Source organism: Coturnix japonica, chromosome 13, assembly GCF_001577835.2.
Source record: "Coturnix japonica isolate 7356 chromosome 13, Coturnix japonica 2.1, whole genome shotgun sequence".
Taxonomy (NCBI): Eukaryota; Metazoa; Chordata; class Aves; order Galliformes; family Phasianidae; genus Coturnix; species Coturnix japonica.
In genome coordinates this window covers 6,215,305-6,235,627 of record NC_029528.1, presented here as the reverse complement: position 1 = coordinate 6,235,627, position 20,323 = coordinate 6,215,305, and the positions used below count along the sequence as shown (strand labels likewise).

Below are 20,323 nucleotides of genomic sequence, written 5' to 3'. Positions count from 1 at the left end.
AAGGCTCTCCGTGTGAGAACTTTTCTAATCTGATGAATTTAAAATACACGAGATCTCATTCATTTACAGAAACCACTAGGAACTGAACAACAGATACATTTTCTACACGTTAAAGAGAGAAGGGATTTTTTGTGCTTTTGTTTCTTAAACCAATGACAGAAATACTTTCAACCCACAATAACAGAGATATTCTTTCCATGCCTTCATGTTTTTTATGCTCAGATTTAGCCCATCCTATACCCTACGAGAAGCACAAGCAAGATGCCAGCTAAAGTTAGTTTTTTCACATGAAGAACAGCAAGGAGAATGGAGAGACAGGAACTCCCAAGGAGACAGCACAATGCAGAGAGAAACTTCTGCCAATCCCAAGGGACCACTAGGCAGGTATAAAAACCAGGCCAGGGGATAACTTATTAGCTTCTGCAAGGCTCCTTTACCCTCATATCAAGCCAGGCTGCACGACACGCAGAAAGCCATTTGGAACACTGCCTAAAAGCTTCCAGTCTTATCAGCGCTCTAGTCACTACAGCAAAGTGTTTTCCAAGCAACTCAGCAGATGAAGGTTAAACACAGAAACAAATGCACAATACTGGAAGTGGGCTGCTAAAAAGATCACCTCTCCTAACAGGGCAGTTTTCACCAAAAGATGAGTAAATGGTGTTGTATTAATGAAGAAGCAAAATTGCTTCTGACAGGTTCTCAGCAACACCAGACAAAGTATTCACAAACAAGCCAATAGTCACATACAAAAAGAAGAGCTGAACTTACCCATCTGGGGAAGGGGCTCCCTGGCTGCACAGCACTCCTCAGCAAAAATCCCATGTCTAAGTGATGTTCTATGTCCAGCAGCTGGCCCTGATATGAGCCCAGTGGGGCTCCACCCCTCCTGGTCAGGTGGAGAACACAGGTGCAAACAATTTGCCTGGCCTCCCTGGGCCAATCACAGCTCACCTTCACCAGGTGCTCAATCAAGGGTCAAGCCCCAGCTTAACAGTTCACTACAATGCAAAAAAAAAAGCCACCTGGAAAGTACCAGAATCTAGAACTGGTTGACTCACAACATTGTCTGCATGAGAGAATCGGCTCATTTCAGTGCACACACATTCACAGAAGACATCATGTAAACCTTCCAAATTATCACTTCTGATCGGCAGTGCCAGTAGATCTGTGTGAACAACACTTAAGCCCAGAGCCCCCTGTAGCCCAGCAAACAGAAATCATACCACATCACAACTAAAAAGCCGAAGTAATTCTGCTTACAAGATGCAAAACTTTATTTCATATTGCTGGCTCTTCCATTGCAAGGCAGAGCTAAAGCAGCCCTTATCTCCTTGGCTAGACTTGTGCTGATGGGGACTTGGGTATGTGTAGCCCTAGTAGCCACATCAGTTCAATTGTTCAGGTACAGACATGCTGTATTAGAGTCAAGAAGACAGCACAGGGAGGCAGGCTTAGCACCTCGGTGAGCAAGGTCCCAAATGGCCATAACCACAGCAGTGTCTACACTACAGGCACTGTGCAAGACTTCAGAAATCAAAGCACAGTATTTGAAGAGAAACAAATGGCTTTAGGAGTCTAACTTCCCTTGAATAAATTGCATGTCTACATTTTTTTTTTTTGCAAATTCTCCATCTCCACACTGTTTGCTGAAGTTGTTACCAAATCTAATTCTTCCTCAAGAAACGTATTATCACAAGAAGAAAAATAAAGCAGGTATGTGACTTGTTTATTAGTTGGAGAGTTTCTTAATGAGGTGATATTTTAAACTTTGTGTGAGAGTAGCTCTTCAGACTACAGCACTGCAAGCATATGGCTATTAGCAAGAATGTGTCTTCTGTTAGTAGTCTTCCAGTCAGGAAAGTCTGCTGAACTCAAATGATGACTTAGTGTCATGGGAATCACATTTCTTTTCCACTGTTTTATAGCCACTCATCTTGAACTGACATTGTTCAGCACTCCTCACTGCCGGTGTCAGATGGTACATCAGCATCCAGAGCAGCCTCAGCATCTTCCGGATGAAAAGTTTCTATGATTAACTTTAGAAATGTCAATCGTTTGCCACGTTCAGTATTCAGACTTGTTCATCAGTTAGTAATAACATTCCTAGCTGAACAGAAAATGTGTTCTGAATAAGTGCTGGGGAAAGGAAAGCTTAAACATTTGACAGCAGTTAAAGATGAAGCAGACCATACTTTTCATTTCTGAAATGAGGATGCAGTGATTTCAGCGGGTTTCTGCACCAGAAAAAGCTGCAGGATTATGGAAACAGACCTGTTCTTCTTCTGCTTTTTATGACAACTACAGTTCTATATTTCTCATCTCTGTCCTGCAATTAAAAGGGGAAGATAACAGAAATAGCTGAAGAAGAGACAAGAAAAGAAAAATAAGCTGCTTCCAGCTGGTCCCCTCTTTTCTGCGCATGTTGTACTCATTTCATTACTAGATTAGAAGCTTCTTCCAGTATCATCTCCATAGGCTTTGAAATTATCACCATCAGAAAGTACATCACAAAAGTTATTTTTAAGAATACAGATTGTGTTATAGAGAATCTCCTTTTTATGTGTGTGTGGTTTAGTTGTTGTTTGTTTGTTTTTAATGTAATGGAGGAAAGGCATTTGTTAGAGGAATAAGACAGCAGAGGGGAAAAACATTGTAATCAGAAAATACAGAAAAGAAGAAAAATCTTGGAACACATTCCTGCTCTCTCAGCCTGAATACCTCTCTCTTCCCTGACTGGTGTCAAATATGATCAATCAAATTAATTCTACATCTACTAAAAATGAGCTCTCCCTCTCCTACTCAGCTCCGAAGTCGCGTGGAAGTCAGACTACCATCAACACTGGTCTAGGCAGATCCCCCAGCAAGTCAACCAACCCATTTCAGATGCATCCCAGTGTCCTCAAGGTGCATTGGTCAGGATTCCAAAGCAAACACTACCAGACCTGTGATACTTGCAGTAGCAGCACCCGCAGCCACAGCCACTCCTGTGATGCTCTGATCCACTTCTGCTGGTAGATCTCCAAACACTCCCACTCTCCACTGCAGCCCACCACCACGGAACCTTTGCTCCACATGCACTGCTCAACGCGACTGCAGTGTCCAACATCCTCAAAAACAGTTGAAGAAAAGAAAATGAGTACCAAGCCAAACTCAGGAGTAAAATACGGAGCTTAAAAATTCCACCGACTGGCAAAGAGAAGTGAATTCATTTCCCGCTTGGGTGCTAACAAGAAGGAAAAGAAAAAAAAAAAAAAAAAAAGATGCAAAAGTGAAAAGAAAAAGTACACATATAAGATAAAGCATAAGACCAACATTGAACAGGAAGTAAAAGAGTTCTCCCACACACAGTAAACTGCCCATGCATTATTCACAGGTTGTGCAGCTGGGGATTGTTACACCTCTTCTAGAAAGAGGAACAAAACCCACACTCAACTCCCGGATAGCTCCACACTTGCAGCAAACCCCTAGAGAAAAGATTCAGGGAAGATGCTTAGGTGTGAGGGTGGTAAACAAGTCCAACCATGCAATCATTTTGTCGCTGGTGTTTGGGTTTGTTTTTTTTCTTAGCTTTCTTCCCTGCTCTTCCATTTTAAAAACTGGAAACTCACCCATGGACATAATAGACTAAACTGGCCTAAATTTGAAAATGTTTATTGGTATCTGTAACAAGCAAAGAAGAAAGGAGGAAAAGCCATTCCTAGCAGTCAGCTACCACTGCCCTGTTTAAAAGAAAACACACCCACGGTTCAAGTAGATTACTCCACTTCTCAATGCTGTCCTTCAGATACTCTGAACCTTGATCAGACTGTCTTCTTCCCACCCCTTAGCTAGTGCCACCTCAGAAGGAGCTCACACACATGCACAACCCAATAAATGTTAATAAGAACATGTAAGGATCAGGTGGAAGCCCAGAGTCAGAGCTCTGACAGAAATCCAAACTGAAACAGACACTGACTATGCACAACAGCAAGGGGAGAAAGTCAGCTTTTCCCCAAAGTGATATTTTAATTCAGAAAGAAACCTTCACTAATCCCAGGAAAGGTTTATTATTATCTGTGCAGCAAATGGGACTGCAGTTGGTCTACATAAAGCATTAGCTTCCTACAGGGCGTTTTAGACTTTAAATGATGAAGGACCAGACTTAAACTAGAAGTCAGGTGGAACTCTGTTCTTTCCTTTAATTTTATTTAAGCATGCCAAAAGGCAAGGAATGAAAGTGCAACGGTAACAAAAAGAGCTCAGTGGAAGGCAGGGCGCAGGAAGGATTCCTGCAGGCAGGGATCTGCACAGGAACATTAATGTTGGTTGGACCAACCTCCCTCTCTGGGATCAACCCCTGCAGAGTACTGCAAAATATAATCCTCCCCAGCCAGTGCCTGGGACACAAGTTACACTCTGTCCAAGCAGGAAATACAATGTACTGTCAGTGTAGTTGTCTGTCTGAAAGGTAACTGTGTGCACAATGTCTCACTGGCAGTAAGTGACCCCGCTTATTAAAGGCTTTTTGCCACTGGGCCGTGATATTTTTCAGCATGTTCCCACAGTCAACAGTGTGAATGAATTCACTAAAGTGAACTTGGCTCTGCCAACAACCAGCTCTATTGACTTTGGCAAGATCTTTGCTCTGCAACAACTCCCACATACTTTATAAATGGAAAGGAGCATCTTGCATTGTGCACCAAGAGGAAACTTAGCACAAGGGAATGAACTAACACTTGGGCAGCAGCTCCCAGAACAACAACAACAAAAAAGGACAAGCCTCTATGTTAGAAAAATGAAGTTTATACTGTGGACCGTAGGTATATGTAACCAGAAGTGGCCTTCCAGTGGGAAGTCTGACCTCTCAGGCTGAGCCCTTAGAGACAAGGATGACATTCAGGTGCTCTAAGGTTTCTGAAACCAATCAAACACACAGAGTTAACAGAGACAAAGACTGCGAACCTGTTAAAAAAGAAGAGCTGACCCTCCAGCATAGCAGCATCCCAAACCCTCCCCTCCCAACTCCTCACAATTATTACTAAATAATTTCCTCCAAAGCTCTTCCTGTGATGAGCTTCATTGATGTCAAGAGGGGATCGAAAAGAAAGATAAGAGCAAGGGGATGAGGGTTAGAAGAGGTCAAAAATGCCACCACACGCTGTTCAAAGATTCACAGGAATGTTTCATCATCAAGTTGTTTTTTTTTCCTTCTCTTCTTGCACTGTAGTGTGTGACTTTCTCCAGAATGCTCAAAGGTACCAACAGTCAAATTAAAGACATAAGAAAAAGCAGTTACAGTGCGGGCTGTTCTGAGTGCTGTCCACTTTGGAACTGAGGGCAGAGCGCTGGAGAGTGGCCATCATTAGAAAAATGGTCTGCTTGAAGAAACCTTCTTACACATGAAGAGGTCTGAAGCACTTAACACCGACTAAACATATTTTTAGAGACCTTGTCAGATAGGAAGAGCTAGATGGGGAATTTTACAAAACCTGTTCTGTTCTTTTAACCTGAAATGCGTAAGCTGTACCTACAGGCTCTACAGCTATCTAATGTTCTCATCACTGAACTACAATTAAATCCATACACTGATACCCACCGGATGAAGTAGAAGTAGACTGCAGAAATTGCTCCCCTCTGGGCTGATGATGGCTAACATACAAAAGCTGATTATCTTTCCTATAGATTACCTCTATACCTTCAGGGTCTTCAATTCTGCTTTCTTTAGTTTTGTACAGTTCTGCTTCGGTTACAGTCAATGAGCAGTTTCCTCCCGTTTCTGACCACCTTCTTCAATAAATGAGTCAGAGCCGCAGCAATTTCACTGAGCGTTCAACACTGTTCCCAGCAAAGTTGAGGGAAACTGCCAGGATTCATTCCTCTGTCACCTGGAGGACATCCAGCCAGGTGTCTCGAATTCATGCAATCTGCTCAGCTCTTCTGACTCACGGAGAGCTTGCTCACAATTTTGCAGTACACACCCTGAGAAATCAGCAGGATTTAGAACTCCACCGTGTCATTGTGGATTTGGAAACAGATTTAAGCAGCGACTCAGGGTCAAGCTTTCAGTTTGAGAAACATTCATTGTGATTGGAGTGCCTTCCAGTTAAACGCTGACCTGCATCCATCAGGCAGTGTGAGTGCTCAGCACACAAACACCTCTGCAACACACTGACTTCGGCTTCCTCACCAGCAGCAGGTGTTGGTATGCCCAGCAGCGTTCATCTGGGCCATGCAGCACAGCATACAAAGCATACAGTCACCGCCCCTTTACTGATCACTGTGCAAACTCAAATTACCCATAATCACGCTGAAATTCAAAATGAAAAGCAAATAAGATCCACTCTTAGAAAAATACAAACTAAACCACAAATACTACACCAGTCAATCTTGACGTGTCAATACATTAATTTATTTTCATGCTTTCTACTGCTTGCATCAAAAAACAGACCAGCAGGCTACGGGAGGGTTTGGAACAGGAACGCGATCATTCAGAGATTTCAGATAGTTCAAGCAGGAGGTCAGCCACTGAAATGAAAATCCAAATACAGTGCAAGGCCCCAGCCAAGCACCACGGCTCTATCTGCTGTCTACCACTGCAGATCCCCCATGCTGCCTCCTATTTTTTATCACCAAAGTACTTAGCTTCATTACTCAAGGAAGCGTAGATGATTGATCTAACAGGGATTATTCCTTTCTCTTATTCTGTTGCTAGCTAATTAATTAATTTAATTAATTAAACCAAGTTGTTTAAAGACTACTGCAAAATTGGGTTATATACGGAGAGCGTAAAATACAACGTGGCAAACAGCACTGAAATTTGTAGTCATCAGTCCATTCCCACAGATCCCTCCATTGGGAGTCATGATTTTGGTACAAAAGGCTGTCTAAGCATCACACACAGTGCTGCCCCCCATCCTCAGGGTAATCTTATCTTTAACTCACCCAGCAACAAAAGCAGCATCATTGCTGAAAACTAGTAATCCTGTGTAAGAATAAGCCAGAGGACACATTGGAATTTGTGCTGCAGTTTAACAAATGGAAGACAACCCTGTAAAATAAACAGCAAACTTCCTCGGCTGGAGAGGATTTAGATCACCATCAAGTTCCAAAAATTGCATCATAAACTAAGGGAAGACTTTCTTATGTCTCAGATTATATCAATGAACAGGCTTTCAGAAGCAGGAAGGCATTAGAGAAAAAAGAAAATGGTAGTTAAGAAGCAAATAAAGTTGCTGAAGTGACCGTGGACTGTTGCCAAATACAGCTTCTACACTGGTTCAGATATAATGCAAGAAGAGCTTTTAAAAAATAAAAGGATATTTAAACAGATAACAAGAGCTTAGATCAAATGGCTGTTGCCACTTCAGACTTCCCAACAGCACTCCCTATTTCTAGTGCATTCCCGTTTGCCATTTTGATTTCTCACATCTATTCATGCTCATTTTGGATATAGTAGCATGACTGCATGGGTTATTTCTTCTCTCAGTGCACAGCCAATAATATTCTCGGCTGGAGAATGGCAAAACGAAAGCATTTCCTTTTATTCTTAAGTAACATTGTGTGGAATGTTTCCATGTTAAACGTTTAACCTGTGGTTATAAAAATTAATCCATGTCTCCAATGATAAGCAGGATAAAAATATGGCAACAATTTGTGCCAGGGGAATGTTCTGAAGAAGAAAAAAAAAATCAGAACACGGAGGATACTAAACAGTTAACATTCAAATTACACAAATGATGAGGAGTGCAATGTACTTACGAAATTAAATGTACCTGCTCCCTGGGTATAAATCCAGCACCAGCTATTCCAAGCTCCATATATTAAATTTTATTCATGAAGTTCAAACTAAGATCATGCTGATAAAATGCCAGACTGCATCTGCACTCCCCGGCAACAATACCAATGATAATTCCTGTTGCTCCTTTGCTAAATTCAGTATCCTTATGTTTTATTGCAGCCACACCAGACCCTTACCCCAGCCAAGTCTGCACTGCCAGTTGGCATCACAATCCTTCCAAAAATAAACATACTTGTAGTTCTGCTATCTTGGCTCAAAAACATCCATTTCTCTTCAGCTTATGATCAGACTGGTCTCCAAAGCACTGCTGGCTGTTCTAAAAAGACCCCAATGTCTACAGATTAGCACAAAGCAACTGTCACAACTTCAGGTATCTTTCCCTCCCTCTTTTTAAATGCTCTTTTTGGAGGTGTCTCTCCTTTGTATAGGCTTAAACAGTGACTTGACGTGTTTTGGAACGCTATGTTCTGGGCCAATCACAGATCAAATGGGAGTATCACCTGGGCTTTCTATTCTGCACTGCATAGAAGACAGGGATGCTCAGATTTAAAAGACAGGCTCACTCATACCCAATATCTAGGTTTCTATATCTAGGAGATGAACATTATGCTTTCAGGACACAACAGGTCAAACTAAGAGCACTTAAGACTGCATTTTTTGAACCAATACTGCCACAGCCCGCACGAAGTGGCAACCAAAGCTGTGTTATATGTCAAAACACCTCCATCTACACAGACCAAAGCAACTCAGGGAGGCAGGCAATGCTCAGCTTCACACATTGCTCATTAAACAAAGACAAATGAAGGGGAGCACTGTGATAGGCTTCCAACTGCACCAACATGATACATGCAACATTCACATTAAATGAAATAAATAACCAAACAAGTGGTGTAGAAAACACCAGAATGCATGCAAGAGCTACCGCCAAACGTGCAAAGCAATTAAAATGACAAGAAAGAACAGCTGTTCCCTACCTGCACAAAGGATGAGACAAGAAAGACTAGTTTAATTTACAGCAACGGAGATGAAAATCTATTTTTATTTTAAAAAAGGAAAAGGAACAGCAGTGTATCTGACGTGGCATTAAGTCTGCACCTAGTCAGAGTTCTGTTCACAGGACTCGGCATTCAGCAAGGAGAGGGCTGTTGTTTTAAAGTAAACACGTTACCATAAGCACTTAACATTCAGCCCAAGTTTAATAATAATTATTATTTTACTGCACATGTTAAACAAACTGCAGGTGCTGGGTTTTCCTTGCTATTTCAGCTGAAGAGTACAAAATATGCTTCTATCTGAGTAAAAAGGTGTGAAGATAAGACAGAGCACCTCCTGCACTTTCCTCACTGAGTTCTACAGGTGGGAAACTCAATTAATCCACTCCAATCACTGATGTTTGTGCCAGCAGCAAACCTGAGCATGCTCAAAGGTAAAGATGGAGCATGGAGATGCTAAAGCTTGGCTTACAAGCAACAAGGAAGAGAGGACTTTATGAATGAAAGAAGGCATAGGAGACACTGCGCCAGATGCTTATACAAACTTATTGCTGTTTGGCTTCAATCTTACATGAAAACCACTTAGAGGGTCCTCACTTAAAACAGACAGACATAAGAATAATCACAAAGTTAATGACTTGTTCATAACAGATTTCAATGCAATAATAATTTTGTCCTGATACTATATGTAATAGATAGGGTTAATAAAATTCAAGGAACCCAACATTTGTCTGAGTTGCTGGATTGCTCTCTGAGCCTTTAATGGCCATATTGCCAAGCACAGCTTCTTCCAGAACAGGCTGCAGAACGGAGACATCACTTCCATTTGCAGCAGCAGCAGGTAGGTAACAGATGATACCATAATACTTCAGCTAACATCTTTTACTTTCCCTGTTTAGAAAGAAATCATAAAGAATGCAAATACCCTAAGCATTTGTACCTCCTTTCTTCCTTCCATAGCCAGTTCCCCACAGCAATCCCTACCCCAGAAGAAAAGATCCTGCCATGCATTTTGTTGCCGTTGTAAAGCACAGTAAATCATGCCTATCCATATTTACCTAACCCGTGGCTCAACTATTAGCCAAACTACACAAACTATTCACGTTGGAGTGGTACGTATCATTTAACGCAGGAATATCTCAAAGGACAAAAAGCCACAAAACTTGTAGTTCTACAGAGAGACACCAGGAGTGATCTGTATGAGACGGATCCAGATTACAATTAGAAATAACATGCTGTTGACTTTTTAGTTAAAGAACATTTGAAGCATAAGTATTCTTAGTCTCAATTAGCTAAGAGTAAAGATAGCTCTTAAATTATTATATCTCTTTTTTAATTAAGACTTTAATTAAGCAACAATCCCTGACAAATTCCTATATATAAAGGACTGACCAACTTGCTAGATAATTTGATGCTGACAGTGTTTAGAACCATAACTTCCCCATCATTTTCTAAGCCTTTTCTTAAGCTACCTCAAAAAGTCCTCATCAGCCACGCAAAACTTCGAGATGGGCCTGTATACCAAATTATTTTTAGTGAATTCCCACACTTGTTAGCGTTGTTAACTTTCAGCAAGCCCATTCCTTGCAACAAACCAGAAATTCCTTAACTCAGCAACTTGCACAGAGCAAGGTGGTACCTCCAAACATTGGATGACGTAGGACAGAGCCAACCACGTTCCTATCTTCAGCCCGAGCAGGAATAGCACAGCCACTGCACCAACGAATCCCAGTAATGCTAGAATGCATTCATGAATACAGAAGAGCCCACACGCTTGCTGGAAACAGCTGAAAATAACTGTTTGAATTGCTGAACAGCAGTTTCAATTAATAGGTCTATTTTCCCCACCTGTAAGCAGAAGATTTGCTTGCGTTAATAGAGCTGGACTTACAAATCCCCGCTCGAGTTGGAATACTGACATTCTCACTGCTGTGCCTTCAGCCAAAGCTAAAGGAGAGCAATTCACAGCATTATAACCTCTGCCCATTTTGCTCAATCTCAGGAGCTTTGAATGTAAATTTTAAAAACCATACCTTAAGAAAAAATATCCATTGTTTTGCTTTTGGGGAGTTTTTAAATAACAAGCACACCCATCCCAATAGTCCAATTATGAATAAATCTAAATAAAAAAGCAAATCTTAATACCAGAGCATACAGATAACACAAATATAGCTTATAGGTCAGATATTAGAGAAAACACTCTCTTCAATTCCAAAGAGAAGTCATTTCTGTGCTTACTCCCTACAGCACCTCTAACTAATGCAAACCATTACATCTGATCATGCAATACGAAATACCACTAAATCCTACAGGGGTGAAAATCAGAAAAAAATAAATTGCTAAAAGATTCAGGTCACAGCCAAACAAATCAGTGTAGGTAAACCTCAGTCTCAGTTGGGATCCAGTTCACTCTGAAGGTCACTACAGCACGAGTATCTCATTCCACAAGGCAGACTGTAGACTCTACGTATGATCAGTAGAGGCACAATGCCAATGCCCAGTTCATTCTCACCAAGAAGACAGAGACTGATAGCAGGATTTCAGGTGAGCGCAGCAAGTCTCATCCTCCTTGGGAGGGCAGGATGGATGAACAGATGGGATCATGGTACTGGTGGGATATCAGCACCACTTCTCACTGCCAGTACCTATATTTCACAGAAAAGGGAATTTCCATTCCAAATGAATCCTTTCCATTTTGAACTGACATTTCAAACCAAGCAAGGAAAAAGGAAAAAAAAATAAAAAAGGTCAGCATTTCTATCTAGCAGAACTATTTAAATGTTGATTCAGAAGTATTGATATCTCCCTAACAATATCAAAACAATCTAGAGCATAAATGTGGTTCTGAATAATAAATCTGAAAGTAAAAAAGACATCAAGCACAAAAGCAAAACCAGAATGTAGAAACACTTTCCCATCAAAACACAGGCTGAGTATCACAAGCCCACAAATGGTTCACAACCAATGGAAGCTGCACTTCCAGAAGCTCCCACTTGTTCCTACATTTTCTGTTACCCTGCTATGTATCCAAGGGTTGGTGTTAGGCTGTTTGCAATGCAGTGCCTGCACAGCGTTTAAAACCCAGCTGTCCTGCAACAACTCTAGAATGATTTAAACATCTCCTTCCAGTTCTGCTGTATCCTTATATAACACATTATTACAGTAAAGTTTATAAAGTATTCATTTTAACCTAAAGTGAGATGGGAAGGAAACAAACTATCATTTTGACCTTCTTTCTCACATGACTGAAATACCGCAGTCTAAGAAGGAAACACAATTCCTCTCTGCAGCTAATGCAGCTGGGAAGTAACGGGCAGGCTTTGAGGTGCTGTGCCCCCTCACCTGTCTGACAAGAAGCAAGGACATTTAAGCTGATACATTTAGGCACAAAGGCTCCTTATTAAGAGTGACTGTGTCCATCAAAAAAGAAAGCAATACGAGACCAAGCAGAGTTGGCTTAGTGCAAATGAAGGGAAGGTAGAATACATGAGATTATCAAGAAAGACTATGAAAGACAATGTCATCATACATGGGCAACAGTGCCTGAGCAGGAAAAGCCACTGTAACAGTGATGTTAAAGGAGTTTCTGCCTTTCAGCTACCAATGACAACAACTTCAGCATGATTTGTGAAGACAGTTTCTTTGCAAACAAAGAAGTTTCTAAAAAAGCTCAGCCTCTGCTTTAAGATGTACCAAGATTAGCTAATGGAGGTGCTCAAATGCACTCAAAGTGCAGGAGAAACCATGTGGCTACGCACTGCCGAGCACCACAGAAGACAACGCTTCAGACATTTTCCTGTAAAGCAATACTTTTGTTGCCCAAGAAAACCTTCCAATTGGTCTTATTAAGGATTTGAAATATGGTAAGGACTTTTTCCCTGTGCAAATACAACTCGCCTGAAGCTGAGGAAGAAACCAATCACAAGCTTGACTGCACATGTTTCAATACAGATGCTCTCTCACTACATTTATGTTATTATATCTTTATACAGACATCACCGCAGTCTGATTTCTCACCTTCTCTCCACACCTCCAGTGGTTAATGAATCATTCACATGATGAGATTTTCTGGAAAAGTTAAGTAAGAAATCCTCTGGGTGGAGGAAATAAGTTGTTACAATAACAAGCAATTTACTATCTGAATGCTACGCATACTGTATCATCTTATTTGTATTTCACAGTTAATCTCCCAGCTCACAAAAGTTTTATCGGATTGGAGGCATGTGCTGTATTCCCCTTTATAAAATTTTACAGTCCCATGCTATTCTCAGGGCTTGTTTTATAGGCACAATTTGCTGCTTTAATCTCACCCAATTGTCATGTTCTAAATCACGGTGTATAAAAATGTCTTAAAAGGAGAGATGCGCTGAAGGGTAGTACTTAATTACACTTACTGCCTGATTTAAATGTTATCTGTGCTTTGCCAAGTGCCAGGCACAGAGTAACCCAGCAGTGCAAATCTGCATAAACTGATACAAGTCATTATTGGGCTTTTAATAGCAACCCTGTACTCCTGTGCAGCATTCTGATGAAGGTGCATGCCCCCTCCTCCTCCCCTATTAGCTTGTGAGAAAATTAAGCACGGAGGCTGAGGAAGCTGCTAATTGATAGGGCTTTTCCAGCCGCTCTTCCCTACTTGTTTATTTTGATCTCCTTGCAGAAGTCTTTACTGAGACAGTCTCACTGGTCATCTCTATGAGCCCAATGTTACCTAACAAAACTGCAAATAAGAGCATTCCGAAACCTTCCCTCTCCCCACACCCCAATATTCCTTTCGAGCACACCAAAGGACTGATTTGCCTCCACACCAACTGCACAAAGTATGCAGCTAAAGCCTCTGGCTCAGGGAAGCGGAAACACAGCTTAGAGCTCAGCATATCCAAAGACTTTCTACTTCATGCTCCAGTCTCTGTTCCATTCCACCAGATGCCACAAGTCAGGACAGACTTTGCTAAGGTTCATCATATTTAACGAGCCAGTGGAGGTAGGACAATTCTCCATCTCCCAGTAATCCATCCAGCACCTTTACTTCTGGTCCACAGATTCTATTCACCCTTTTCTCTGTCTTTGGTTGTTCCTTTGGATGCGCTGTTTGCATGGTTCAGTCTGGGATGAATTCATGCACACAGCAAGCAGATTGAGAGAACATTAGTGATTCAGTCTCAGATACTGAGCAGCTCTCTGCTAAAACCAGATTTCTAGCTCTGTATGCAGTTTGAACATCTGAGCAGTCCCCATTAAGCACTACTTTCGTTTACCCATTTCTGTAGCATGGCTCCATTCATTACACTACGATTTTTACATGCAAGATGAAAACTACAACCTTGTCCCTTAGGGGTATACGAAATGTGCATGTGCTGTTACCAATCTCACTGTCCTTAGTTCTACCTTTGCAAAATTAAGCAACTGTTTTAAGCCGTCTTCTGACAAAAGCCTTGTGGGTTACAGCAGGGACACCCCCCTCAGAAGCATTAGTCATCTTCTCACCTGATTTTAAGCCTCTTCTGGAATTCTAGAGGTGTGACATGCTAATCAGCTCCAGCTTGGTGGGGAGCTGAAGGCGTTATTATGTCTCGCAGGGCAGAAGAACCCCTCTCACAACCCAGCCTGAGCAGATGGATGAGGTGGCTCAGCAGACAGCTGATTCTACAGCTCAAAAATCAGTGCATCCCAACCAAGGCTCTGGTAGGATGACTTCTAACGGCTCCCAAAGCCCAGCCTGTGGGACTCTGGCAACGTATCTTCCTTTGGGGATTACAGAAGGAATGGCACAAGGCAGCAAAAAAGCTACAGCACTGGGAAAACGCTGTTCCCAAGAACCTCATTCACTCATTTTCTCCCATAAAGAAGAGCTGTATTTTCCAGACTACTGGACTCTGAAGCCATGTGAAAAAGTTCAGAGCTCTCTCAGGGGATCCTATCACACCTCAGCAGTGATTTTAATTAAAATTTTGATGACAAAAGTGCACAGTCTTCTGCAAGTAATTTAGAGAGTTAAAGATGACGCCTAACTCCATAAAGTCCGAGAGCCACTGAGTTATAAAACTGTAGGTTTGAAAGTAATGAGCTGCTGGCTTCAGTTTGTTCTGTGACTGTGAAATATTTCCCCATGTAAGGGCTCATCACAGTGGCCACAGACTCGATGTCTGCAGAGAGCAATCAGCTGCGCTGCTTCCAGCAGCAGCCTCTCCTTCAGAGGGAGAAACACATTGCAGGAGCACTGCAGCAAAGCCTCCACCTTTCCACAGCAGCCATACTACTGTCATAGTGAGGTTGGTCCTTTACCGGGTCTCATACACTTCTCTTCACAACACACACACACCGAGTTCACCAACTTTGAGGCTTCTTCTCAGTTCCAACGAATTCAGCTTTCCCTTCTTCCCCCTCCCAAGGAAAGAATATTACAGGATTAATTACTTTGCAAGGTCTCCACAAACTCTCCTGTCTTTGAAACATCTACAAAAGCTCAAGTGAAATTTCAGGGATAAACACGCAAACTCCCTTTTAATTAAGCAGTGTGCCGCTCTGCAGGGGGTGATGGAGAGAGCAGATGCAGGGGGGATTGCCAATTAAGATACAACTTCTTTGATAGGAAGGGTACAGCCATACACAGAAGGAAGGAGAAAACTTGCCATCCAAGTCATTATTTTAATTGGCTGCTCAGAAAGATTATGCATTCCCCACATCTGATGGTGCCAAAAGAGTGTTACTGATCCAAAATACTAAAAAGCCATCAAAACACGTTCTAAGCTGCTTGTATCAAGTTAGTACTGCCTGCACTGCTCACTCTTCCTCTTTGAGGAAGCTGTAATGCGGGAAGCTAATTCTCAGGGTTAATTAGACAGAGAAATAAAGAACTCGCAGACTTTTCTTCCTGTTATTGGTAATTATTCAGCAAAGAATAGGCATTCTTAGCAAAAAGTTCTTGAAAGGAACACGCTGGTCTATTTCGCTTTTGAATACATTAATAGCCATGTGCAGAGATGATAAAAAAGCTGGGAAATTCCATGCATCAGGATGCCCTCAGAGTGAACCCGGGGATGACCAGTCATCTTCTGCATAACTTCCACTGCTCTGACATCCAAATATTTTCTTTGCACTGACCTTTACTTTCTGTGATCCTGGTGGCGATGCTCCCATTTTCTCAGCTTCATTTAACAGCTGCGTATTAACATCCACTTCTGTTTTTGTTTAGTGTTAATGGAAATGCAAATCAGTTTTTTGCAGGGATTGTTCCACGTATGCCTTCACGGGGGAAAGAAAGGCATTACACTGAGAAATGGCCTGTTTCATTTGCAGCCTACTCAGGAATCTTGATTTTGCCTCCTTACTTGCTATGTTGCAACCACAGAGGTCACAGCGCTGAGCAGGGGTGAATCAGGCATGGAAACACAGAGACAGCAGCAACTGCTTTATCCAAACCTTCCTCCCCTGAAGATGATAGCTCTGCCATTCATTTGAAACACTGAAGTAGATGAGAAATAAATAAATTCAACAGAAAATGACCCCTTGTCTTTGGGTATGGAAGAGGAGCACAGTTCTTATCAGGAATGGGATAACCAGAAATGTCTTTCTGCCCTGGGGAGCCACCTCAGTCTGCAGAGGTAAGCTGGTGCAGAGAAGCAGCCCCCTTCAGGTTCTCTCCATCTGGCAACTCAAATTCAGCAGTACAATTAAATTTCACAATTGTAAACAGAAAAAAAATAATTCCAGCCTCTGTGGTCAGCCAGAATAACCTGTAAAGGTGAACCATGTAACCATGTTGTCTCAAACACCGGAGCTATATTGTTTTTGTTATTGTTTTTGACAATTTGACAATGCAAAGTGGAGAAGTCACCAATTTGCTTGTTGGAAGATCCATCAACAAACACGCTACTGAGAGCCAGCAAAGCCTTCCAGGGGCACAGCCCTCCTAACAGCCACTGCATCCCTTAATCCTCCTGTCAAACTAAACCCTATTACCCACTCTGAAGTGCTCTTTGAAGCATGTTACTCTGCTAGATATAGCCCTCCTCCTCATTTCTAGTCCAAATTGATTCAAAGCCAAAGTACATCTTTTTATTCTTGCTCCAGTACTTTGCATTAACTAATTTACTCCTTCTCCTCCTTTGTACTCCTCGCCAATATGTTTTTAATTAGCGACAAGGATTCTTCTCAGCTTTCCTCTTCCTTCACGCATCTCCTGTGAGAGCTCCACCAGCTTTCCTCTGGCCCTGGCCCATCCTTCTCAAGAAACAGTCAACTGTAATACCTGTATTATTCTGACAGACTCACCACCAGTGATTCTTCCAGACATCATTAGAGAAGCTTCATTACAGACAGAGTTGATGGACCAGCTGATACATGTATTACTCCTCGGCTTCTTTTAAGTATGGAGCTTACAGCTTACAGGACAAATCCTTGCAAAGCCCTCAGTGATACTCTAGCAGCAAGAGTTCATTTTTTAAAAGCACAAGCAGCATCTGGCAGCAAAATTAGCTGCAACTCCACAAACCTCTGTCATTACAGATCAAAGAAACTTAAGAATAGAAAAATCTATTTCTTTGTTTTCTCATTGGAAAACCTTCCAGCCCAATTTTTAAGAAAGAAAAGAAGCATAAATGATTATTAACAACACCATCCCTTCCTATGCTTCCTTTGGTGGCAAGCAGTTTGTTTTTCCTGGCTGTTGCAGTCACTGACCACATTGCACTCAGCACCACTTTTGCAAGGCCCTCCCCATTCACTACAAACTGCACTGGACATCCAGAACCAATTAGCAAGAAGAGATGGAGAATCAATGCAGGCAGCTAATTTCTTTAAGTCTGGATACCCACACACACACAGGAGAGAATCAGGCTCCAAATTCAGAGCTCTGGTTCACCCTGCAGAGGCTCCAGTGACTGCACTGCCTTGAGGTTCCCAAATCAGATGCTTGTACTTGAACGTGACTACAGTCCTTGACCATACAATTTTGTATTTAAAGTTATGGGGATGTGGACACCTAATGTGGCTTTTAAATTGCTTAGCTGCTCTGTGACAGCACTGATGCAGGGATCAAAAGTACAACCTAGGAACTATTATTTTCCTTAAGAAATGTTGACTGTAGTGTCAACTCTCAAGAGTCTTGGGGTTTGTTTTTATGAGACTCTGTACTAAAATATGAGACACTTTAAACATCCACAAGCTCACAGTATTTTTAACTATCTTAGCATCCTATTTTTCACTTACTTGATCTCTCAGCTTCTAAAATTTAGGTAGAGACAAGTCTCTCCCATAAATGCAGACAAAGCAAACTTCAAGAGAACATGTTAGGTTTAAAACCACTTCTGGGTTCTTTGTCATCAGTGCTGAGTGCAGTGCTGTTGTGTTTCTCATCCTTAGCACACTTATCCTTTGAAATAATGCTTTTATTATTGTACAATTAAAGTACAGCACCAAATCCTCACTTTACCCATTAAAAAAGCCTCTTAAAACACAGCAGTTCTTGGAGGAAAAAGAAGAAGAGTGGCTAAACCTGCACATAACTCTCACTGGACTTTATCTGGCACAGAATATTGTCAGAAAGCAGAAAATACAGGCTAGTCTCACATTATCTACAATAAGATAGACAGTCTTTCATTTTAACAAGGTACCACTGCCAATATCAGCCCTGCTGTGTAAAAAGCTGATGCAATGATTCTGTTATTTATACAAGAGCAATGAAACCCAGCAAGATTGGATGCAACCGAATTGCACCTTCCAGCAAGAGGCACACACAGGTATTCATGCAACACTTTGGTGAAGCTGGAGGAGCAGCTTCCAACCCACACCAAGGCATTAACCAGTGTCCTACCCCAGCCCTGCCAACAGACAGGCAACACAGCACATGTTGAGTCAAACAACCCTTCAAGCCCTAAATGGAATCACAAACTCCACAAACAGGACAGCAGGTCAATTCTCTTTCCTCTTAGCTTCTGCTCTGCTGTTGACTTCCTGAACAAGAGGTGAATTATTTGCTGTCTTTTCTCAGGAGCATCACTCTAACTGATCTCATTCAACAATATATCACTCTTCAGTCCTTATTTCCATCTGCATGTAGTACTTCTACCCCTCAGTATGAAGGGCTAATTAATCTAATGGTCATCTGTACAGGAGATCATGAAGTATAGCGTAAGGACAAGCAATTAGCACTGGAATTAAACAGAACAGACAAGTATTGGCTGGCCAAAGGCATAAAGAGCCTGCTGACAATTGCAGGTTCATCTCCATCTTGACCTCATTTGAGCTTGTCAACCACAATGGGTACTTGTTAATTTTTTTCCCCATTTAGCTGTCTCTGGAAATTCATTTAAATCAAACCCATGGTTCTCTCTAATGTTCTGTTCTGCCAACACAAGGAGGCTCAGGCGACTTCCTAAGAGATGCATGCAGGAAAGAGGCATCCAAGGTTGGAAAGAGCCTATGGAGTGACCAAATGTTTGCAGAAAACTTTGGTTTGGCTTTCAGGTTTTGGAAGGCACAACAAGCAAATCCACCAGGCTGTCTGAGCTACATCAACAGGAGCAAGGACAGAACAGAGACATCACTCACAGTACTGCAGGGGCAGCATGAAGACAGGGTTGTGGGCAGTTTGCATTCAGAACCTCCAGCCCTGTAACCCACAGCAGCATCTGAGATCGTGCAGAATCACTCTCATATTTAAGGCTCTGCCTTCTTGGCACCAAATAACTGAAACTGCAGAAATATTTATTTCACCAACCGCTGCAGCAAGATGTTCATGACTTTGCGATCACAGCTGCTCTAAGACAAAAGGCATTTCCTTCCAACTGCAGGAGTGCAATTCAGACAGTGCAGATCCCAGAAATAATACCAAAAAAGAACAATCAAATTAAGTTGAATTACAATCTAATTTAATGCTAAAGTTGTTCACTGATTGGCTGTTTCAATTTTAGCTTCAAACTACTGTGATATCACACCAGCATCTTACAAAGCTGCCCACTCAAAAACAAGTGACCTACATCTCATCATGAAGATGACAGCATGGACTTTCCCAACAAGTATCCCTCCTTCACACAGGGCCACTGCTGTGAAGCAGAGAGAAAAGGTCTTTATCAGTCACACAGTAGAGACCAAGCTGATATGCACCCAGTGTGACTCCAAACAAGACTCTCCCCACCCATGCGTGCGTTAGGTGACCGTGTTAGTGAGTGAATTATTCCCGCTGCTGCAGCAGAGTGGTTTAATAGCTCTGTTAACCCCAGCGCACAACTTCACAAGGAACACACACCCACATAAGGAACTGTGACTTCAGCAGAGACCAACAGTGCAAAACAAGTAAAATAAATAAATGGAAAAGATTTGGGAATCTCAACAGGTCCCTTCCGAGGTGGGTATTTATGAGGACCAAGCTTCCTCCCACTGCTTTTCATTACAGACTTCATATATATATTTCAGATTCTCCCACTGAGAACACAGATAAGCTTCTAACATAAAATTCTCCATAAAACAGAGTTACAATACAAGAGCAGTGACAAATGCTGGCATCAGGAGCCTGCAGTACTGCTGTTCTGTTGGAGCTTTGTAGAGAAACGAA

At 41.9% G+C, this 20,323-nt stretch overlaps 1 protein-coding gene across 5 annotated transcripts in view; it reads right to left on the bottom strand.

The window, feature by feature from the left end:
• SGCD (sarcoglycan delta) overlaps positions 1 to 20,323 on the bottom strand; it is a 297,420-nt gene that overhangs the window by 262,917 nt on the left and 14,180 nt on the right. Inside the window, exon 1 of one of the 5 annotated variants that reach the window (XM_015875790.2) lies at positions 769 to 790. The exons of the other annotated variants lie outside the window; for them this stretch is intronic. The gene's annotated coding sequence lies outside the window, so the exon portion shown is untranslated. Of the gene's footprint in view, positions 1 to 768; positions 791 to 20,323 lie in introns of those variants that run through there. 5 annotated transcript variants of the gene reach the window in all.